The sequence below is a fragment of the Globicephala melas genome, unplaced genomic scaffold (assembly GCF_963455315.2).
Source record: "Globicephala melas unplaced genomic scaffold, mGloMel1.2 SCAFFOLD_99, whole genome shotgun sequence".
NCBI lineage: Eukaryota > Metazoa > Chordata > Mammalia > Artiodactyla > Delphinidae > Globicephala > Globicephala melas.
Window position 1 is genome coordinate 735756 of NW_027207274.1, and position 25908 is coordinate 761663.

The 25908-nt window shown below is 34.5% G+C and overlaps 1 long non-coding RNA gene across 1 annotated transcript; it reads right to left on the reverse strand.

Moving 5' to 3' along the window:
• Positions 1-2784: 2784 nt before the first annotated feature.
• LOC132595365 (uncharacterized) lies at positions 2785-25905 on the reverse strand. Its single transcript, XR_009561502.1, has 2 exons — positions 25743-25905; positions 2785-3723 (listed from the first exon to the last, which is right to left on the reverse strand). It is a non-coding gene; the product is annotated as an uncharacterized lncRNA (long non-coding RNA).
• Positions 25906-25908: the final 3 nt, after the last annotated feature.

Sequence of the window (25908 nt, forward strand, 5' to 3'; positions counted from 1 at the left end):
ATGTGGATTCTGCCTTAAAGCATCAAGAAAGGAACACAGCCATGTAGGCACCTTGATTTTAGCCTTCTGAGACCCAAGGAAGCTAGACTTCAGACTGTGAAGGCACTGTGAGATAATGCCTGTGTTAAGTCTCTGAATTTGTGGCAATTTGTTATGGCAGCATTATGAAACTAATAATCATAGTAATACAAGAGAACCTGTTTAGGACATTTGCAAAAAATGTCCTGACATATTAACCTTTCAAAAATTACTTTCATCAAATTATAAGGCACAGATCAGAGATCAAAACCCTGAAAAATTACTACTCAGAACTCAGTGTTTTAGTGGAGGCAGGGAAGTAAGGATCATGAGATGCAATCAGGGTAGATAGTGTGTGGCTCTGTGGATGGTCCTTTGTGATTGAGTTTCCAATTGGAAGTTTGAAAAATAAATGCCAAAAAACTACACTACTTCAGAGTTTTCACTAGTGTCAGTTTCTAAAAAATCTTACATGAATTACTATAATTTCAACAAAACATTGATTTTACTAACATTTTATATTGTTGTAACTCTAAGATTTGAACAATAATGTTTACTGTGAAATATAGGAAATTTATAATTACGTGTTTTTAAATTTTTTGCATGGAAAAAGTAGGTTGATTGAGACTATGCAATCCCATCTATTCACTCTTTTTGTGATTATACTGAAGTGCCATTCTCTTCAAAACAGAAGAAAATATAGAGAGCTCAGCTGAAATGAAAGGATTATATTAGTATGAATTACTCATTCATATTAGTGATATATTCAACCAATCCAAAATATTAATTGAATAACCATTATATCCAATGCTTTTTATACATAAATTTATCTATATTGCCACAACACAATGCATATTTTGAATGCATTTAAATTATTTTACACACATATACAAAATAAGACTGCTGATGATTAAATTTCACCTCGAAGTATCTTATTAGGTGATTAAATAGTAGGTGGCACAGAGTACAGTGAATAGTACCAACTATTATTTCATCACTCACTTATAATAAGAAAACATTGAATAAAGAGTCAGTGTTGTATTTATCTGAGTTTCCCAAGCAAACAACAAAATACCTAATACGTAGGAACATAAAAATGCTGTTGGAGTGAACTGTATGTTAATAGTTACACGATTTAAGCAAGAACATGACCAAGGATAAATGTATAACTGAATAGTTATGTTCTCTCATTTTGATAAAAAAATTTCAAAATAACACTAAAAAATCAAGTTTTATTCTCAATTATTTGCTATCGTTCATTCTCTAAACAAATATTACATGAGTACTTGCCATGTAGCAAGTATCCAAGACATTTAGGGAATGGAAACGAACAAAGAGAGTCTCTGGCTTTAAGAATTTCCTGGACATGTTAGAATGTTTGCCACATGCAATACCTGAAGATGTTTATCAGAGCTTTATTCGGCATGCAGCAAAGGGCAGAGGAGGAAGTGCTTAACTCAAGGTAAGTTGTTTATCTGCTGGGGGAAAATCAGTGAAATCAGCTGAGAAAAACTGTCATGTGATATTATGGTTTAGTTATTCTGAAATGGGAAATAAAAGAATATTTTATACAGAAATATTAAATTATTTTATGGTGTGCAAATTAAATTCTTTGCATTGAGGTTTTTTAAAATGGCAATGTTAATCATGAACTGAAGAAAAAATATAGGCAAAAAAAGGAAATGAGTTCTATTTTTCAGGATTGGGCTGAGGGAAATATATTCCAGGCAGTGGCAACGGAAGATGCAACTTGCAGGGCTGTGAAAACTCATGGAACTTTTGAATGATGACAGGGAGTTCAGAGCCAGAGCAGAGAGGTTTTGTAGGCAGACAGGGATGAGTCTGAGAAGCAAGCAGGAGTAAGATCAAAAATGTTCTCAAATATATTGCCAACAAGTATTTGACTTCAAGCTAGGCTCTGGGAACTCAATGACAGATGTGAATTGCAGAGGAATGACCATATTTCCATTTCAGAACAATCACACTGGCAACAATGTGGAGAGTCAGAAGGGAGGCCAGAATGTGAGCACTCAAATGAAGAAAAAATGAGCATGAGCCCAATGCCAGCAAAAATAGGGTGGAGGAGAGGGCTTCAAGAAAGGTTTAGGACGTAGAGTCTGTAAGACTTTCTGATTGATTTGGAATGAAGGGGAGGAACTGCCAAAGGAAGATTCAAGGACCACCCCAATTTACTGGTTAGCAAAACTTAACTTATCACACATACTTGTGATAACTATAAACTGAGATTTAAAAAAATCTTATTTATACTTGAATTTCAGAGTTAACCTAAACATTTCCTAATAAAACTTGCCTATAATTATGATTCCTTCTATTTTTTTCCTAATACTCAAAAGCAGTGATTTTACATTTCATGTAATCATGGTATAAGTGGCATGAGAAATACTAATTGCAGAATATTTACTTCAATAAGCCTTTTTCTCATGTGTTTGAATATTTCAAAACATAGTTCACGACATTAAAGAAAAAAAAGATATAGTTAATTCTAAAAGGCACCATGAAATGCAAAAGTGCAACCTATACTTAAAAAAACATGAAAACATTGAGTATTTGTCCACATACACTGCCCACTGATTTGCAGCAGCAGTAATTCATGTAAAAGCTATCATGTAATATACATGAGGTTGCTTTTCTACAATCTTGCAGAAAGGATACTTGGAAGTATCCTTTTGTACCAAAACTGGAATCATTTTTCTGATGATAGGGTAAAGTAAGGTGAAGCTTTGCATTTCATGAGTAGTCAGTAAATGTAGGTGGGTGAAATCATTTATTCCTTTCAAACAGATCACAAAATGTGTTATTCTTGATGATTTCCAACAATATTATAAGTCCTTGAAGTAGCACATGTATTTGCAGAAAAAAAAATAATATACACATAAGCAAAGCAGGGTGAAAGAAACAAAAATTTACCCATGATCCCAATAGCGATTATATATATATCTGAAAAAGAGAGAGAGAGGTTGCTAGCTAACTGACTAGGTAATCAGACTCCCTAAGCAAAGTCTACCATTACAGGGATTCTAGGAATCTAGGGGTGGGCAGGAATATAGTGATTCTAGTACGTCATAGTGCTTAGTCACTGGGGAAGCAGTCTGGTAAGAACACATTGGCCAATCTTGGGGAAGCTGGAGGCTGTCAACAAGCTATCCTTCCTGCAGAAGTCTTCCTTGAATAGAGATGTAAGCAAGACACCTCCCATCCATCCCTTGCTTCATACAGATTCTCTTCTCTGTGCATGAGGTTTGGAAAACAGCTCCTTCATCATTTTCTTTTTAAGCTTTGTATATGCATTTTTCTTTTGAACCAGAATCATTTTTTTAATTAATTTTTAAAAATTTTTGGCCTTGTCCAGTCTTTGTTGCTGTGTGCAGGTTTTCTCTAGATGCGGGGAGTGGGGGCTGCTCTTCATTGTGATGAGCGGGCTTCTCATTGCAGTGGCTTCTCTTGTTGTGGAGCACAGACTCTAGGCACACGGGCTTCAGTAGTTGAGGCATGAGGGCTCAGTAGCTGTCGCTCACGGGCCCTAGAATGCAGGCTCAGTAGTTGTGGCACACGGGCTTAGTTGCTCCGCGGCATGTGGGATCTTTCCGGAACAGGGCTCAAACCCGTGTACCCTGTATTGGCTGGCGGATTCTTAACCACTGTGCCACCAGGGAAGTCCCTTCTCCGTAGTTCTTGTCCGTGTTTCTGAGGAGAAACTTATGAGGGGTTAGTGGGAAGAGGTACAGACACCATTGCTGCAGGTAGGTTCAGGGTACCATTAATACTCATCCTCTCCCTCCTCAAACACCTATACTAATTTCCTCCTACCCTGAATTATTACCACAGGATTTGGTAGCTTACCTGGCTTTATGACCCAGGATTAGCTATATAATTTTCTGTGTTCAGTGCAAAATGAAATGTAGGACTCCTTGTTCAAAAATTACTAAGAATTTCAAAACAGTGACAGCAGAGCAATAGACAAAGCATGAGGTTCTTTTAAGTATGGGGCCCTTCCTTTGACCTGTGGGACTGCCCAGGTCAAATGCCCATGAATCTGGCCCTGTTGTGACCCAAACTTAAATTTCTAAAGGGACTGAGACCTTGGTAATCACCCCTCTGTCTGGCTGGGGTTGCTGCCTCCATCCACTCACAGGTACAACTGGGTAAGTTCCAAATTTCATAATGAGAATGCATAATCATTACTGAACTGAGCATGAGGAATTGGATTAATATCAAGATTTTAGGTGTGGAAATGGTAAATAGGAGCTTAGAATTCACTAAATTATAAAACTGAAGAATGTTTCAATGTTTATGCCAGTTGAATGGTATTCTTTTAACAATGTTACTTTGTTTTCATATGTGATGGGAACCTCCTAATTCCTGAAAAGACCTGTGACTTCTGAAAAAAATAAACAATATCTTGAAGTTTTGTGACTTCACACCTACTTTGAGCTGAAGATTGGTGTTTAAAATTCTTGTGTTTTCGAGTGGACAGCTTGTGAAAAAAATTGAGGAAAAAATAATACTTACTGGAAAATAAGAAATTTATTTGGTAAAGTATAAAAATATTCTATTGGAGAAGTGAATATGGCCTGTGCATTACTTATTAATAATAACAAATATTTACAAAGCACCTTCTAGGTACTAGGAAAAGTTCTAATTGCTTTACATTTTTTTATTATATGATAAATGCCCCCATTTTATGGATAAGGAAACAGAATAAGTAAATATAGGTAAAAATTTAAGAGTTACAGTCTTAATCAGTTTTTAAAATTAATTACAAATTAATAAAATTCATGTTCTGGTATAAATTAAATTGTGTTTTGAATCATTTACTTTTAAAAATTTTGTTTTAATTTTACTCAAAGAGAAAAAATATACTCCTGAGTTTGATTAGAGAGAAAAGTGGTCACATTTCAGGAACTAGGTAATATATGATCTTTATATACAATGCCAGCACCCAGGAAGAGACTGCCTATCATAAGTTGTTTTTTCTCAAAATAACATCTTTATGGAAATATAGTTTACTTACCATACATTTTACCACTTTAAAGTGTGCAATGTTTAGCATTAGTGGTTAAGTGTTCATTGTTTGGTGTATTCACAGAGTTCTGCAAGCATCACCACTATCTCATTTTGGAATATTTGCATCACCCCAGGAAGAAATCCTTTAGCAATCTCTCCCCTGTCCTTCCTCTTCTTAACTCCTATTAAATTCATAAGTTTTTCAAAATTGAAAAAAGTCACATTGAATCCTAACCTGAGGCCCCATTTTTTGTTTGTTTGTTTTTAAGCTGTGAGAGACTTATTTGTTTGAAGTTTATGATAATTTTGTTTTTAAGAGATTTACAATGCCTAATTACTGAGTGTTTGATAGTAATGTTAATTTAAATGTGTTACACTAGATATAACAAAATTCAGATTTTTCCTTATGTAGTATGTTTAAGATGGGTTGCTTGTATATTTTAACCCCTTAACATGACTCTGCATTGAATTTCTATGGTAACTGCATTTCTGCAAAAACATAAAAACATTCAGAGGCTGTGCCCTCTCTCTCCTTTTCCTGTTGCCTTTCAGATCAGGAGAACATGTCTCTCCAGAAGTCACTGGAATGCCCTACATACATTTATTATTATTGCTATTTCCATCCCCCAAATTAATATCAAAACTACCATGATAGATTTGTAAAGAAACCATTTAGGACTACTCATGAGAAAGAAAATTATCTTGGATAATGACAGAAAAGAAAAAAAAAGTACAGTTAGAAGATAGGAAGTCAAATTCAAACTGGCCTAATCCTGAATGTATCATTTTCATTATATAGTCAACTTCTGCTGTGCCCACTTGACTTTATGGCTTAATGATATGATTATGCCCAGTTGACGTTGAGTAGCTCTGGTCATAGGATCACCCAAAATCCTAGTCATGTTTAAATAGAACATAGTGGTATGTGAGAAGCTCTTACTCAAACTAAGAGTAATTTACTGTCACAGCAACCAAGACTTTGTCCCCCAACTTCAATTAGGCTATGATGTTTTATCATAATATTTCATTCCTCTCAGATTTCCTATCTTTGGTTATAGGACCAGATGGTTTCACTGGTGAATTCTACCAAATATTATAAGAAGTCATACCATTCCCTCTCAAACTTCTCCAAAACACAGATGAGGAAAGAACACTTTGAAATTCATCTTACAAGCCATCATTACCTGATACAAAAGCCAGACAAGGATATACAAAAAAATTAAATTACATGTCAATATATGATGAACATAAATGCAAAATTACCCAATAAAATATTAGTAAATCAAATTCAACAGTACATTAAAAGGATCATACACCATGATCAAGTGGGCTTTGCTTCTGGGATGCAAGGATGGGTCAACACTTGCAAATTAATCAATGTGATTCACCACATTACAAAATAAAGGATAAAATCCTGTGATTATCTTGATAGATGCAGAAAAAGCATTTGACAAATTCAACATCTTTTCCTAATAAAAAACTCTTAACAAAGTGGATATAGAAGAAATTTATCTCAACATAATAAAGGCCCTATATAACAAGCCCACAGCTAACATCATAATCAGTGATGAAAAGCTGAAAGCTATTGCTCTAAGATCAGGAACATGACAAGAATGCCTGTTCTCACTATTATTTAACACAATACTGGCAGTCCTAGTCAGAGCAATTAGTCAAGAAAAAGAAATAAAAAGCATTCAAATCAGAAAATAATAATTTAAATTGTCTCTGCTTGCAGATGATATGATATAATATTTATAATAGACTTCACCAAAAGACTGTTATAACTAATAAACAGTTTCAGTAAAGTTGCAAGATACAAAATCAATATACAAAGGTCAATTGTGTTTCTATACACTAATAATACCTATCAGAAAGAGAAATTAAGAAAACGATCTCATTTACAATTGCATTAAAAAGAATAAAATACTTGGTAATAAGCTTGATCAAGGAGGTGAAGGATTTGTACACTCAAGAATTGTTCCAGATTGAATGTTGAGCATCTTTTCATGTACCTGTTGGCCACTTGGGTGTCTTCTTAGGAAAATGTCTACTTAGTTCTTCTACCCATTTTTTAGTTGGATTATTTTGTATTGAGTTGTATGAGTTCCTTATATATTTTGGACATTAACCCTTTACTCTGTATATGGTTTGCAAAAATTTTCTCCCATTCTGTAGGTAGCCTTTTCATTTTGTTGATTGCTTCTTTAGCTGTGAAGAAGCTTTTTAGTTTGATATAGTCCCACTTGTTGATTTCTGCTTTTGTTGCTTGTGTTTTTGGTGTCAAATCCAAAAAATCATTGCCAAAATCAATGTTAAGGAGCTTTCCAAAGGAGAAACTAACGCACTTTTGTAAGCAATTATACTCCAATAAAGATGTTAAAAAGAAAAAAACCAAACAAACAAAAAAAGAAACATCCTCACAGATACACCCAGAGTAATGTTTGACCAAATATCTGGCCACCCTGTGGCCCAGTCAAGTTGAGGCATAAAATAAACCATCACACCTTCCATAAAACTCATTTCTTTGAAGAACAATTAGCAGAACAGGAATGTTTTTGAAACCCATATACACTGGCAGAAATATATAATAATAATTTATTCTAGTGACAAGACCAGTGATATTCTCAGGATGGAAGCTATTCAAAATAGTTAACTTGTTACCAGGTAGATAGTAAATCTCAAGAAATTATGTAATTTTGGAGCTTGGTTTTGGTCTCTTTTTCTTACAGGTTGGACATTTGGCAGTAGCAGTAGCTAGATTAGCCTTAGTTAGTGAGAATCCATGCTGTTGGCCTCTCTCTCTGCCATCATGACCACTCCATCCTCTAAACAGTGTCTCATGAAGGCCTTCATAGCACTAACTATTTGAAGAGATTAACATGCTATCCTGAAAGCAATGGATTCATGTGCTGTGCTCTGCAATGTTTAGATAGTCCGAGATCCCTTTGGATTACATTATAGCAGAGGAAAAGGAATTACAGCTCAACAGCAAAATTTGCAAGTGTTTATTACACATTTGAAGTGAGCAAAAACTCTCCCTGATCCTCTTTTCTTACTGAAATAGAAAAGAATGCACATGCCAAAACAATGTCCATATACCAGAACCTGAGGCTCTATCTGTTCTAACAAAGTTACCACATCCATCATGGCAACTTCAATCAGGACAACTACTGGGCTGAGCTTGCAGCTGTCTACAGTCACCTTCCAGGATCCATCTGGTTTTTGCAAGATCATTGCTAGGTAACTTAACTGGGGATGTGATAAGGACCACCATCCTTGCATCTGTTAGAAACTCATGGCTGATATAAATCTCCTAAACTCTATATAATACATATATGATACAATTTTTATTTATATATTTTTACTTACTTTCTCATGACAGGAACAGTTTCAGAGGCTTCCATGTGGCTTTCCCTATTTTGGTAGTTATCTACAACCAAGGACCCAATCTGGAAGTTGTACTAACTTCCAAGTATGTTAATACCAATTAAACATTCAGGGTCCAGGGAAATGACCATCAGGTGGTCTATGTAAGTGATTTATTACCTGTCTCCCATATGCCCCCATACATATAGGAAGGCCACAATAATGTTTCAAAGTATTCGTAGTTCAATATCACAGAAACCCTATAACCTATACCAACAGTGCTAAAAATATGAGTAATCCCCATCTCCCAATTTATAGTCAAGTGAGTAAATGGCCATAATTTTCTTGGGGAAAAATGCAGCAAATCATTGCTTTGTATACATGCTATGGTATTGCAATTGTTCCACTTGGAACCACTGTTTAGTGGGCTCTGATTCTGAACAATGGTCCCCAGTCTGAAACCTATGCAAGGAATCATGACATATTTATTAGGGTGGCTATCCTCAGACGCCCAATCACCAAACCTTGATTTCTTCTGCTGGTTCAAGCTGAGTAGTGACTTTGTCAGCCACCAATCTATTTTGCCCCTAGGAAGGTCATATTCTATTAACCATCCTTGTAAGTCCCTGTGTATCTGGTTCCCAGGGCTATTACTCCAACTTTGCTAGTGATCACAACATATGTGGTTAAGTACCACCTGGTTACTGACAGTTAACTGCTGCCACCTACACTCTACTATTTTAAAGTCCATTCATGGACATTGTTTTCAGCTAGATAAATTCTGTAACAGTATTTTCTATCTCCAGCCCTAAAATGAAAAGTAGAGACACTACTGAATTTTTTTTTTTTTTCTGTACACGGGCCTCTCACTGTTGTAGCCTCTCCCGTTGCGGAGTACAGGCTCCGGACGCACAGGCCCAGCGGCCATGGCTCACGGGCCCAGCTGCTCCGCGGCATGTGGGATCCTCCCGGACCGGGGCACGAACCCGCGTCCCCTGCATCGGCAGGCGGACTCTCAACCACTGCGCCACCAGGGAAACCCCTGAACTTTTTAATGATGCTGCTTCCTGTCTCACCAGGCCATTCATATGGCCTTGATAAATTTCGTGTCCTTAGGCCTTCCCAAGGAACATAACCATCATGCTTATCTTCTGACTGTACATATTACATCCATTCTAGCATGTCTCCTTCTCTGAACTTTTTAATTTCTTTATCCATCATCTGACATTGCAGTTCATGCACTTCAATTTTGCTCAGCTTGGCCACTGTGTGTACCATGCCATGTACTGGGAGCCACCTTATTAGTTTGTACAATCTCCTGAGGTTCTTTCCAGGACACTAAATCCTTTATCTCCAAAGAATATTCTCAGGTAAATAAATTCTTCCCTTTCCAATTCTATGTTCCAGTCCCTTTGATAAAGAATCTTCTAACACAGTGCCACTCATACATCCCAGATGGCTACTGATACATGTCAGATAGGTTTGCAGCATCTTTAAATTACACTACTTTGTTTATGAAGCCAAGTGCATCCTCAGTTGCTTGATATTGTGACTTAAAACCTAGGTATAAGCCAAGTGGCCAGGAGGGAAAGTGAGGGCAGATCTTGAGTGGTATATCTGCTGCCTTTCAGGATTATTGAGATGACTGCTCTTAGCAAAAAGGAATGGAACACTTCTGCAGGCTTAGAAGGTTCAGAAGAGTCAGAGGAATCAAAATCTTCAGGAGCAATCATCCGCATGTCTACATTCTGTGTGTTAAAGCTTCAGATTTTCCCAATGGGGGCAATGCCCTTGGTATAACAAATCTGCCAAGTTTAACTTCCTTTGAAGTTAGTCACACAGACTAATAAATCTCAGGCCTCATGTTTGGCTTTCTCTGCACTCCTGCTGCAAAACGAGGGCTTCTTTGCCTCTACCAAGGAGTCCCTTTGGCTTTCACATCTCATTTTTATTTCATTCTTATTTTCTTTATCATTCTATTATCATTCTGTAGAGAAATTATAGCCCATAAGAGTGTGACAGAGAGGGGAATGGAATTATAGAAACTGAGGAAGGTATTAATGGTCTCCTTGCTCCTGGATGAATTCATGTCCATGTTCATAAGAGTGCACTCTCACTTGTGAATCCCATCATATCACTTCCTTTCCCTAATCTCTTCAGGATAAACCATATATATATATAACAAGACTGTATTATCTATTCCCCACCGAAATAGTAAACTCATTTCCTGTTGCTCCCTTTTGTGGCATTTTAAATTCTCAAAAAATATGTAAATATAGAGAAGATCAATAATTATCAACATATGTCCAATCGTGTTTTGGCTCTGCCCAAAACACGATTACTTTAAGGTTACTTTAGGATTACTTCAGAGTTACTTTAACCCCTGAATAGTATACATGAAAATCCTAAACATAACATTTCATCGGGGAAAAAATAGCATAAGGACTAAAAAAATACAAAATAAGACAAAAGCTTTTCCAGCTATCCACCCACAAATTTAACAATAAACCCTTAATATTAAAAAATCTAGTCAGTGTATATATCTGCATGATGTATCATAATTTATTTCCAAAGTTGTTTTATTGAAATCAGAATCCCAACAGGGCTCAGAATATTGATAGCTTGGTTGATTATTCTCTTGTCTTTAAGTCTATAGGTTGTCCCTCTCTCTTTTTTCCATGAAGTTTATTCTTCCTTGTGGGTGGTCATTTGCCTTGTAGATTTAACAAAATTTTGCATTTTTCTGTGTGTATTCCTGTTTTATTTTTAACATATTTCTCCGATTTTCATGTTTTTCTTTTTTAACAAATTAGTGATTGGGACCTACAGTTTTGATTCAGATTTGATTGGTAAGAGTTCTTCATAGTTGATGTGCTACACTTCTTATTTTTCACATTAGGGAGCACATAATATCTGGTTGTCTCAAGTTTTATGTTCTTAAAATTAATCACTAGCTTCATTCACTTAAAATCCCCCTCGATGTGTTATGATTCTTAAACACTAATACATTTAGATGTACTGTTTTCTCTATGGTTTTGAGTGCCCACAGCATACTTTACTTATATAGCATTATAATAATTATTTTAAAGAAATAAAACAATTAACAAGGATTAATGTGCAAGAATGCTTATTATGGAATGTTTGGGGATAGAAGAAATTAGAAACACATTTACTATCAAGTAATAAAGGCACAGATAAATTATGTGGTACTTGCATAAGATGGAATGTTTTGTAGGTATTAACATGCTTTCAAAAAATATTTAATAACATGGAAAATGTTCTTAATGTAATGCTACATCAAAAAGTGCTGAAGACACAGATTGTTCCTTAAGAAAATACAAAAGCTTATCAAATATAATTTCAAGAGCAAAGAAATAATATGTAATTTTAACTTCCTAGTGTTTCTGAGCGTCTGTAAATATACTAAATTTTAATTTAGGATAATGGATAATAAGAACCAATATTACTAAATATCAACAAACTGATTTGTAATTATATATGGCTGAATAAAGTTGTTTCTTTTGCCCTTTTCTCAGTAATTTGGTGCCAACAACAAAAGTAAAAATTAATGAAAAATATTTTAAGTGCATCTTCAGTAAGAATAAAAAATACTTTTTTACCTCTCAAAAGAAGATTTTGTTAGCATAAGGAAATATGACCAAACTGAGGAAGAACCGTGAGATCATAAGATTAACAATACAGATCTCAATAACACAAAACAAAGTTCTAAAATTAGGTGACTATCCTTGTGTTTCCTGAATTAAAGTTTGGGAAAAGGAGCAGGTTTCTTCAGGAGAATTAATGAGTGCTAAGAAAACACATCGAAACCAAATGTATGGATAAGGTTTTCTCGTATAGAGTTGCTGGCATAGCAATCAAGTGAGGACAACTCGAAATCCCCATAAGAATGACAAATAAATTATGAAGAATCCAGAATATGTGCTATGAAGGTATTTTGAAAAAGTTATAAATCTATAAACAGACATGAAAAAGTCTCTAAATCTTACCATCAAATAGAAAGCAAAATCCAAAACAATACAGAATATTAGTCCAATGTTTATATTTCTATCAATTTGAATAGTTTACATTTAACAAATTTCATGAATTAAACATATAGACAAAACATTCATATTATTTTTATTTTAAATTTTGTTTTGTTGAACACCGGTTAGTTTGAGCATTTCATTGTATTTATCACAGTTTTTACATTTGCTTTCCTGAATTTCTTCTTCCTGGCATTTATTCAATATAATATTTACCTTTCTTTTTTAATGAAATCTCTTGTCCCTATATTGATTATTTTGCATTGCAGAAGTTATTTCTCTATTTTGAGATTTGTTTAAACTTTTTGAAGCTTTTGGTGTTTAACCAAATCATTATGTCTGCTTTTACTGTGTAGCTCAGAGTTTGTTATCTCCTGTATTATTTCAGTAATTTTATGCTCTATATATTTAAGTCCTTATTCCATCTGAATTTTATTTTGATTTGTATTTTAAAATCTATATAAGGAGACCAACCATCTGCTAACTAAAATGTACATATGTATTTTGCATTATCATATCATGATATTTGTGCCTTACAGAAATCTCTGAATAAAGCATACTACTGTAGTTGAGGGGACGGACGGGGGGACAGCGTGTCCTTAAAGAGAATAACTTACCGTCAAGAGAAGAGTAGGTCCTTCGAGAGAAAACAGAAACCTAACAGAAAATGTTAACTTGCTGGACAAGAGAAAACACATTTCAAGTTTCTCCTTAACCACTATTCTACAGAATGCCAAGCACTTGAGAGTATTCACTTTTGACAGTAGGGGATAGAGTGTATTAAATAATTTTGATACTCACTAGCTGATCCCATGAAGATGGGCTGCTGCTTCGGTTGCTTTGGAAAACCATAGATATCTATTTAAAACTCAGTTTGTGAACATCTGTTGTTAAGTTAACCAAATATTTTATCAACATTTCTTCATGCATTCTCAGTTCCATGAGGTGAAAACGTGCTTCATTTATCCCCCCTCAGTCCACCATTCACCAGAGGAAAGTTCTTCTTCGTTTGCAGCATTATGTTTTTATCAGATCAAATATTGGGCAATTATCAGCTTCATCTTGACTTGTGTCTTCAGAAATGTGGAAAGGAATCTGAAACTAGTAACTGATAAATAACTATGTCACTTTCTGGATTAAAAAAAAATCTTGTAATTTGTAAAAGTGACTGTTTCATGAAGTTACAATTTTCTGTAGATTGGATTTTATTTTCCACCTTCTTTCACTTAACTATTTTCTCATCACACCTAGTTTCTATTATTTTCTTCTGAATTCTGAGAAAAATTGAGTATGTATATATGCCGAGTATGTATTTCATTGCATTGATTTTCTAAGGAATATAACTTGCTGCTTACTGCTATCACAATGATTTTAAATTTGATAATTCTGTTTTTAATCAGGAATAATAATTTCTTTATAATCTCTAGAATAATAAAGAGGCAATGATAGCTTTGAATCAGGTCGAAAATGGAGTGGTGGCTAGACTGTGGGTTTCTGGGGTTCTAGGTATGTCCCAACCACATCTGGGTCTTCCCATGTCTAGAGGCGCCTCAAGCAAGGAGGGCTTAGCTCACACTTGGAAGGCCCCTATTTACTTTGTCACGTTCCCCAGGGTGGGAGTCAGCTTGTTGAACGCCTTCCCGTTTGCACCAGAGAAAAGATAAGAACCCAAGTTTTTGCCTATCCCCACCTCTGCGTCAGGTCCAAGCACTTTTCCTAGAGATATGGTAACAATTCTTTATTCCATAACCCTCATTTGAAGCCACTTCTGACCTGCAATGAAGATGAATAAAGAAAACCTGGACCATTGTTCTACATCATGGACCACAGCTCACATTTGGACTATTCTTGCACATGGACCAGTAAAATGTATAGGACCTTAAGCCCATGTTCTTTATTTGCATCAAATGATGACCAGTAGACTGATTTTCCATCATTTTTCTTGTAGCAGGAGATGAATTAAATAAATAACTTAGGTAAAAAAAGAAAAGGAGAGAAAAAAAGGTAAAGTTAAGAGGAAGACCATGTATCACTCCCCCTTTTCTTGTTGCCCTAGATTCCATCCTTCCAAGCAAGGAATCATAACATTTATATATATATATATATATATACACACACACACACACACACACACATATATATATATACACACACACACACACATATATAACATATACATGCACATATATATACACACGTTATTTATGTTTTGTGCAAATAAACATTCTGCACACTATATAAAAGACAAAAATTGATCAGTTACAATTAAAGTTCCCACTACTCAGCACTGTGCAAAGAGAAAATTGGAAAAATCAGTTCAAGATTAGTTCTCACTTTGATGAAATGGTCTCAGCAGAGGTGGATCTAGAGGAAGTGTAAGGTGGCAGGTCTTCTATGATGAATGGCTTATTAGAGGAGAGTATGAATTGGTAATAAAAAACATGGGATTTTAGTTCACAATACTGATATAATTTGTGAGGTGAAAATAGCTAAGAATTTTTCAAAAATAATGACAGACACCAAACCATAGATCAAGGACTCAGAGGAGTCCAAGTGGGATAAATAATAAAAAAACTTTCACCTGGCATGTTGTGTTCAAACTACAGAAAATCAAAGAAAAAGTCTTGAAACACACACACAGAAAAACAACACCTTACCTATGAAGAAAGAAGTATAAGATTTATAGCAGACTTCTTGTCATCAACAATGCAAGCAAAAAGAGAGTGGAGAGAAATATTTAAAATGTTGAAATAAAGGAATCACCAAGCTAGAATTCTGTATTAAGGAAAATTGTTCCTCAAAAATGAAGGAGAAATAAAGACTTTCTCAAATGAACAAAACTGTGGAATTTTTCACCAGTAGATCTGCCTTTCAAAAAATGTTTAAAGAAGTTTAATTTTTTTAAAGCTTAGAGAAAGAAAATGATGCAGGTTAGAAACTGAGATCTACATAAAGAAATGAAGGGCATTAGAGAGGTAACACATAAAGGTAAAATAAACCCTTTTCTTTTTCTTTTTCTTACTTGATTTAATATATAAGTGTTCAAACTAACAAGAGCAACAATATACTGGATGAGTATAGCTTATTGATAAGTGAAATGAGTGACATCAATGTTAGAAGGGATGAATATGAAATATTTTAAGGTACCTACACACTCATAAAATAATATAGACCTATCTAGAAGTGGACTTGTAAATACATGTTGTCAATACATGTTGCAATCCTTAGGGCAACCAATAAAATCATTTTTTAAAAAGAAGTATAACTGATTTGTTAAGAAATGAGAGAAAACAGAATCATATAAAAAGCCTAATTAAACCAGATAAGGCAGAAAAGGGGTAGAATATTAAAAAAAATAAGAAATAAGAAGTGCAATGAATAGAGAATAGTACAGAATGGGGAGAAATTAATGCAACTATACACATAATCACTTTAAATGTTAATGGATTAAATGCAACTATAAAAATTAAAAACAGAAAATGACAGAGGGGATAAAAAAAAACAACTGACTATATGTTGTCTGCAAGAAACCCACTTTAAAAAGAAAGACATAGATTATAAGTAAAGTGATGAAGAAAACTATACCACACTAACACTAATGAAGGGAAAGCTGGAGTAGCTATATTAATGTCAGGCAAAGCAGACTTCAAACAAGGATAATTATCAGGGATAGAGAGAGGCATTACATAACGATAAGGGGGTCAATTTTCTAAGAAGACTTAATCCTTAATGTGTATGTGCATAACAGCAAAGTACCAAAATAAGTGAGGCAAAAACAGATAGAATGGCAAGATGAAATAAACAACTCTATTATTAGAGTTGGAGACCTCAACAGACCTCTATCAGTAATTGACAGATTCTGTTTACAGAAAATCAGTGAGCATACAGTTGAACTGAACCACCATCATTATCAACTGTATCTAATTGACATTTATAAAGTACTTATCCAACAGCAGAAGATTACAGTCATCCCTTGGTATCTGAAGGGGATTGCTCCCAGGAGCCCCTGCATATACCAAAATCTGCTGATGCTCAAGTCCCTCATATAAAATGTAGTAGTAAAATGAATGGAAATTTCGATCCAAGTTGATTGAATCCACAGATGCGAAACCCAAGAATTTGAAGGGCTGACTATATATTTCTTAAAAACAATCCAGGTATAAATGGACCTGCCCAGTTCAAACCCATGTTATTTAAGAGTCAACTGCACATTCCTCTCAAGCTCACATGGAACATTCACCAAGATACATCACATTCAGGCACATGAAACACACCTCAAACACATTTTAAAAGAATTGAAATCATCCAAAGTATGCTCTCAGAACACAATGGAAATAAACTAGAAATCAATAACAGAAAGTGGCTAGAGAATCCCAAAGTATTTGGAGATTAAACAAACAACACACTTGTAAATAACACATGGGTCAAAAAAGAAATGCCAAGTGATATTAAAAATAATTTGAACTTAGTGAAAATTGAAATAAAACCTATCAAAATTTATGAGATGCAGTGAAAGCAATGCTTAGAGGGAAATTTATAGCATTGAATGCATATTTTTTAGAAAAATAAAGATCTAAAACCAAAAATGTAAGCTTTCACCTTAGGATAATAGAGAAAGAAGAGCAGTATAAACCAAAAGAAAGAAGAAGTAACAAACTTAAAGCAGATATTAATGAATCTTAAAATAAGAAATATCAATAGAGACAATGAGAAAATTAATGAAACAAAAAGGTGGTTCTTTGAAAACATTAATATAATCAATAAACTTCTAGCCAGGCTAAGAATAAATATAAAGACATAAGTTACCAACACCAGAAATGAAAGAGGGGCCATCATTTAAAAATATAGTAGACTATTATGAAAAACTGTATGATCCCAAATTTGACAATTTGAATGAAATGGACTAATGCTTGAAAGACACACCATACCAAAACTGACACAAGGAGAAACAGATCATCTTAATAGGCCCATATCTATTACAGAAATTCAAACAATAATTATCCTTCCAGAAGAGAAAGCACCAGGCCCAGATTTTTCACTGGTGAACTCTACCAATCATTTAAGAAAGAAATGATCCCAAATCTCTTTAGTATCCTCCAGAAAAGAGAAACAGAGGGCACACTTCCTCACTCATTCTTTGAGACCAGAATTGCCCCCATAACAAAACCAGAAAAAGACAAGAACACTACAGTCCGATATATCTCATGGGTAGCTGCAAAAATCCTAACCAAAATTATAGCTCACTGCATCCAAAGATGTATAGAAAGAATGTACTCCATAACCAACTAGGATTATCCCAGGTATTCAAAGCTGTCTAAACATTCAATAATCAGTGTAAATCCATTGCATCAAAAGGCTAAAGAAGAAAATTTTGCAGCAGTATTACCTCAGACATGTTACCTTGCATTCTCGTGTCTCATTTTTCACATTTGTAAAGTATGGTTTATAATAGGACACACCTAAAACAAGGCAGGCCGTGAGGAGTAACTGCTGATTCCTCTTTCTCATTCATTTTAGGAGGAGACCACCAAGCACTAGTCTGAGTCTAGCAGGGGAATCAGACATGGCTGTCATAGAGTTCAGGAAGTGATGGTACAGAGATACAAATACAGGCCTGGAATATAGTAGGTAATTGCTAAGTGTTTGTTGAAGGAGTGACAAAATGAACACAATACTATGGGGACTCAGATGAGGGGCAGCTAACTCTTTCTGGTAGTTTCATGAAAGACTTCTTGGCAAAAGTGATTTCTGAGCAGGTCTTGAAGGATGCATAGGAAGCTATCCAAAGGAGGAGATGTATACACCAAATTTCATAGTCAAAGAGCAAGGCGAGTCCCAAGTGACAGCAAGCGAGGCAGTGAGGCCAGGAAGAGCTGTAATGCCCCTCCCTCCCTCCTTCCTTCCTTCCTTCCTTTAGGTTTATGGCTGGTACAGATTTAGGGCTTTATAGTTGTTGAGATTATCTGGTCTGGGAAACTTGCATTGTATCTGTTTTTGTAACATAATTTTCTTCCCATTGTGTAACATAGCAAGACTTCAGGTACTCAATCTAAACGTTTTGTCTTTGGGCTGAGCTGACATTCTGTTTTAGAAATACCACTCTAATATTTAGGTGTTTTATAGTTATGAGCACTGTTTACTACTGTCTGCTCTCATTTGCCAGGTCTGAGTTCTACCAGTTGTTACATATTTAGAAAACCACAAGATAAAAATACTAATTTTGATGCAAAATTTTGGCCAAGTGTAGACAACAGTATCCATTTGATATGACTTAAAAATCTTCTGCTTTTACTTTTATTTTCTTTTGCCTTTATTTTGACTGTGTAAATATTTCCAAAATTTTGATATTTTTACAAAGAAAAAATACATGTATAGTTCCATCCATTTTGTAAGTAGACTTTTAATTTTGTGTTTATTTCCAAGACTTCTTCTTTGAATACCACCAATTTGTCATTGAACTATCCAAACTATGTGAATTAAAAAATTTTTTGATTATATATTTATTAGTAAACTTTATTTTTTAGAACAGTTTTAGATTTACAGAAAAATTGTGAAGCTGGTACAGAAAGTTCCCAAATAGTTCATATTCAGTAGCCTCTATCAAAGCATCATAATTAATATGGTACACTTGTCACAATTAATGAACCCAAATTGTTAATTATTAAATAATTATTAACAAGTTCCAAACTTTATTCAGATTTGCTTAATTTTTACTTAATGTCTTTTCTCTCTTCCAGGAACTCACTGAGGATACCACATTACATTTAGTTGTAATGTCACCTTAGGCTCCTCTTAGCTGTGACAGATTATCATACTTTTATTGACTTTTGATGACCCTGAAAGTTTATTTTTTATTTTTTAAAAATTTTATTGAAGTGTAGTTGATTTACAATGTCATGTTAGTTTCAGGTATACAGAACAGTGATTCAGTTTATATATATACATAAACTGAAGTATATATATATATATATATATATATATATATATATATATATATATATATATATATATTTCAGATTCTTTGGCCATATAGGTTATTACAAAATATTGAGTATAGTTCCCTGTGCTATACACTAGGTCTTTGTTGGTTATCTATTTTATATATAAAATATATAACTATGTATATGTTAATCCCAACCTCCTAATTTATTCCTCTTCCTCACCTTTCCCCTTTGGTAACCATAAATTTGTTTTCTATGTCTATGGGTCTATTTCTCATTTGTAAATAAGCTCAATTGTATCTTTGTTTTTCAGATTCCACATATAAGCAATATCATATGATAACTGTCTTTCTCTGTCTGGCTTACTTCACTAAGTATGATGATATTTAATCCATCCATGTGGCTGCAAATGGTGTTATTTCATTCTTTTTATGGCTGAGTAATATTCCATTGTACATATACCATATCTTCTTTATCCATTCTTCTGTCAGTGGACATTAGATTGCTCCCATGTCTTGATTACTGTAAATAGCTCTACAATGAACATCGGGGTGCTTGTTTCTTTTTGAATTATAGTTTACTCTGGATATATGCCCAGGAGTGGGATTGCAGGCTCATATGGTAACTCTATTTTTAGTTTTTTAAGAAACCTCCATACTGTTCTCCATAGTGGCTGTACCAATTTACATTCCAAACAAGAGTGTAGAATGGTTCCTTTTTCTCCGTACCCTCTCCAGCATCTATTGTTTGTAGAATTTTTGATGATGGCCATCCTGACTGGTGTGAGGTGATACCTCATTGTAGTTTTGATTTGCATTTCTCTGATAATTAGCAACGTTGAACATTTTTTCATGCACCTTTTGGCCATCTGTATGTCTTCTTTGGAGAAATTTTTATTTAGGTTTTCTGCTCATTTTTTGATTGGTTTTTTTTTCTTTTTTGATATTGAGCTATGTGAGCTGTTTGTATATTTTGGAGACCTTGACAGATTTGAAAACTGTTCAGGTATTTTGTAGAATGTTCCTAAATTGAGAGTTGACTGATGTTTTCTCATTAGACTGGAGTTTGGGATTTTGGGGAAGGAAAACTATAGAAGTAAAGTGACACTTTCATGTCATATCAAGGGTACATATTATGAACATGACTTAGCACTGTTGATGTTGACCTTGACCACCTGGCTGAGGTAGTGTTTGTCCAGTTTTTCCACTATAAAGGTTTTACTATTGAAAAACTTTTATTTTAACTGCCTCCTTTCCTTGCTTATCTGTAAACTGCCACTCCAATTACATTCTTACTTTTCAAAAATAACACATATAAAACATGGAGAATACAAATGTATCAAGAAAACTGAAATTACTAAAAACCTCCCCACAAACAATACATCAAAGTAGTCTCAATTTTTTTTTCTGAACATAAACAGCTAAGATTAAGTTATCAGTTTTCTAGGGTGATTACTATCATAATAGTAGTCATGGGAAATTTCCCATATCTAATGGAATGTTTGGTTTAAAAATAATCCATGTTGTGAAATCTAAGAAATTTGCTCCAAATGGAAAAAAAAGCTCATCTTTTTGCCCCCTTCAACACATCTGCATTTTAGCAATAGTAATAGCTACCATGAATTTCAATGAATCTTACATACCAGGTATCATGTTAAGTACAATGCACATATTATCTTCTATAATACTCAGAGCCATCCTTTAATTATTTCTCTCATTTCACAAAGGAAACACCTGAGTTTTGTAGAGATAGAATACATTGTCTCATATCATAGTAAGTATGCAGCAGAAAACTGAGTCAAACAGAGGAAAAAACTCATTTCTTTACCACTCTTTTATATGACATCTTGCATTTTGGTCCTCTGTTCACCACTAGTACATTTAGAAACTACAACTGAACTGTATTGCTGATTATTTTAGTAATATAGAGTAGGTCGACATGATAGTGCCCTGAAATGCAGCAACTGTAGGTACAATTATTGTATGTGAACTTTACAGTTCAGAGATTATAGATATACTTTTATACATTGAATACTTAAAAACTTCTGTCAGGGTCACTGGCTAGCTCTGAAGGGGAAACCCAAATTAAAGGAAGTGTTTGATTATTTTCTGTCTCTATGCTAGAATGAAGTTCTATGAGGGCAGGGAGTTTATTTTATTAAGAGATCTATTCCTAAATCCTAGAAAAGTTCCTGGCATGAAGATACAACATTAAACATTGCCAAATATTTGTGGGGAAGTATAAACTTAATATAGAGTTATTTTTCAATGTAATGCTACCAGATTTTGCTCCTATTTGTATAGATGAACAAAACCACAGCAACAAAATACTGCCTTCATAGAGCTCAAATTTCAGTAACTCATAATCATTCCTTCTCATTTCACTGAGGATCCTTTCAATTTATTCATTTCTAGTGATATTTTAATGGAATTGGTTGATCTCAATAAAGTATAGTCTTAATTATGTTGAGCTCTTAAGAATACAATGGCCACTTCATTTCGTAGTTGTGAATATCTTCACAACAAAAAAGAGTATTTAACATATTTTAATCCTGGTTGGAATAAATTAAATGAAATGTGCAATACAAAATCATTTACAAAGCTCTTTTAGGAACTAAAATTTTGTTTCCATTTTGGTTTTATTCAGCTAAGACAGTTAATTTTCTGTTCTGAAGTGCTGTGTGAAACAGGTTATAAATGAACTGAATTTCATAAGCCAAATGAACATGCAATTCTTGTCCAAGTTTAAATAAAAATGTGGTATATAATACACATGAAATTAAAATAGTGAAATCGTGCAGGGCATATATTATTGGCTCTATATCTAAATACATATATCATACAAAATTGCAATCCAGAGGTACAGTGTACTTATAGACGGAATTATGTCTCCCCTAAATCCACACATTGATTTCCTAACATCCAATGTGCCTGCATTTGGAACTAGGGACTTTACGGAGGTAATTAAGGTTAAATGAGATCATAAGGATGGGGCCCTAATCCAATAAGACTGGTGTTCTTATTAGAAGAAGAGAAACCAAATAAAAGGTCATATGGAGACACAGAAGGCAGGAAGCCAAGGAGAGAGGTCTCAGGGAGAAGCCAAACTTGCCATCACCTTGACCTCTAGCCTCCAGAACTGTGAGAAAATACATTTCTGTTGTTTAAGTCATCCACTCTGTGGCATTTTGTTATGACATCCCTAGTTGCCTAATACCACTGCCTAAACCCTAAAGACACAAGGAAAAAATCCCCTAAGGAAAACTTGATAGTGTGTGTAGAAAGCTTTTTTCATATATTTAATAGTTTTAGGGTTTATGTGTGCATGTGTGTGTGTGCGTGTGCTTGAAAATACAGCTCATGCAATATATACATTTCTATGTATATACACACACATATACCCCAAGCAACTTAAAATCGGCAATATGTATGCTTTTTTTGGTATGCTTTTTTTATTTTGTATATTTAAGAATGAATAGATATTACTTTATAGGTGTTATACAAATGAGCCAAAGATGTCCCCTGTTTACTGTGGCCCCCATGTTTTTACTTCATCACAGCAATCTAGACTGTTAGCTCAAAAGCCTACTGGTGCTAAACTCAAATTCTTACACATCCAATTGCTTTAAATATAGCCCCAATAGGCCTATTTTTAGTCATTTAGAAGCCAGTCTTCCCTGCAAACCCCAAGAAACTGCACCCAACATCTACTAGCCATAAATAAGGTAAACCATGGCCCTTTAAAGATCCCAAGTCCCTGCTGGCTTTGAAAGCTCTCTGACCCAGGCATCACCTAGACACTTAAGCCTCCTCTCCAGCTCTCTTCCCCAGTCATTTATTTGTCCTCTCCCCTTTATGGATGGTGGACCTAGGCTGCTGTGTCTAAGAGGTCTCCTGCTGTGAGGGATCTCCCCTCACATGCATCCTGTCCAAGTGCTGCCCACAATGCAGCTCCTTGTGTGCTACTGCCACCCCCTAGCATATGTCTTGTCCTTGATTAGCCACCCAAACCTTTAATTCAGTGCAATGGGTATGAGTATCTTAAATATGGATAAGCTTGTAGTCAAACTTAGAAATACATATGAATCAAATAGAAAGCAAACATTTATTAGAAGTGGCAAAGCTCTTATAAGGTACAACTATCTCAAAAGGGTGTTGGGAGGAGTAATTAATGTAAAATAGTTAGAATAAAGCTCGAAACACAGCAAGTACCTAATGATATTAAGCAAATATTAATAATCTTGTCAATCTAGACTCAAAAATGTGGATCTAATTTATTCATCTGTTTTTGCTCTGCTAACTTTTTATTATCATTTTATAACTTATTCAGCAAACATATTTGAGTACTTTCATTGTGCCAGGTCACTACATGGTAGGAATTTTCCGTAATTGTTCCTCTTAATTTAAAGAGTATTTCACATGGAACTTTTTTTATTATATAAAGAGAATTTCCTGTCCAGATTAGTCAATTTTAATCATAAATCATTTAAGAGATTGTTCTATAATCACTGAAAAAAGCTGACTAAATACATGTAGATTAAATGAGTTTAAAGTCATTAAAGTTATAATGTAAGAGAAGATGATTCTAGGACAACTTATAAAAGCCTATGCTTTCCTTCCATATTATTTCCTTTTGTGATCATGTTTACTATTTCCTTTGGGTTTGAGGTTTCTAGGGTACTGAATACACTGGTTTCTTTGATTCTTCAATTTTTATCAAAACTTAACTATTATGTCTATTTATCTATAATGTATTAAAAAACATCAAACCCAAAATGTATAAGCATTTTCATATGTTAAATTCCTTTGGAAATGACAGTCAATGTAAAAGACACATGGATTCCAAGTTGTGTCAGCACCTTGTGTCCAGGAATGTGTTAAACTTTATCTCAATTAACAGAGATGTTTATTAAAAAATTAATAGCAGTTAACACTGCTGTATGATATATCAGAGAGTTGTTAAAAGAGTAAATTATAAGAGTTCTTATCACAATGAGAATATGTTTTTCTTATTTCTTTTCTTTTTATTGTAGCTATGAGATGATGGATATCAGCTGAAACCACTGTGATAATCATTTCAGAATACATGTAACTCAGACCATCATGCTGTGTGCCTTAAACTTATACAGTAATATATGTCAATTATTTCTTAATAAAACTCGAAAAGAAAATAAGTGGTGGTTTTAAAAATTTACCAAAGTGAAATTTACTAATGGGAAACTAAAACAGCAAAATAATGAAATAAAAGTTCCCACATGGCAGTGTGAATTTTCTCTTTGCTACCTCTCTTCAAATATCAATATTTAAGCCTTTGAAGAGAAGCTTTATAAACAACTTAAGTGTGTTTAAAAACATAGAACTATTGTGGTAGAAAGTCCTTTATATTTTGATTACATCATGTTCAGACTGAAAAACCAATAATTAAAGATTAGATAATTAGGAGGTTAAAAATCTTCAGGTTTGGGGGCTTTTACTGAATTGCAATGCTTAGAAAGGAAGTTTGCAAATAAGAAGATGCTGAAGTGTACCAGTATGAAAGTAAAGTAAGGAACAATCTATGTGACCTTGAACTTGGTGACACATTTTTAGATGCAATACCAAAAGCACATTCCATGAAAGAAAAACTTGGTAGGTTGGATTTTTAAAATTAAAAATTTCTAAGCTCTGAAGTAAACTTTTAAGGGAATAGAAAGAAAGACAAGCCATAGATTGGGATAAGCTATTTGGAAAACCCATGTCTGATAAAGGTATTGTATGCAAAATACAGAAAGAAATTTTAAAACTCAACAATAAAAAAAAAATTAAGGCAAAATATCTGGATACCTCACCAAAAAGGACATACAGATGGCAAATAAACAGGAATATGCTGAAAATTATTTGTCATTAGGGAATTGCAAATTAAAACAACAAAGAGATATCACTACACAACCATTAGAAAGATTTTAAATCCAAAATTTTAACAATACCAATTGCTGACATGGATGCAGAGCAACAGGAACTCTCATTCACTGACGGTGAGAATGCAAAAGGTTCAGCCACTTTGGAAGACAGTTGGCAGTTGCTTACAAAGGTAAACATACTCTTACCACACAATCCAGCAGCCATGCTCCTAGATGTTTACTCAACTTACTTTAAAACATATTCATAAACCCCCTGCAGACTTCAGGTTTTTGATCTACGTGAAAGAAGCTTGGAAGTCACCACTCTGTCCTAACAACCAGTAAAACGCTGAACAGACTGGAAAATCAACAACTCTTCTTGAATTCATAACAGAGGGGGAGGACACAGTGCAAACTGCTGTCTCCAGGACTGGAAAGTCAGACAAGTGAATACAGAGAGTCATGACTCACCTGAGCAGAGTCTGGCGGGCAGAAACTGGCAAGGGAACCAGTGCCGGAGCAGGAAAACCTGAACTGGAATTGTCTAATTGCTGGAGGCTCAGTGTGGACAATCCTGACCGTTAAAAACTCCAGGGGAACCCAGTCATAGTGGGGCTCCCACACTTTAGTGAGTTTT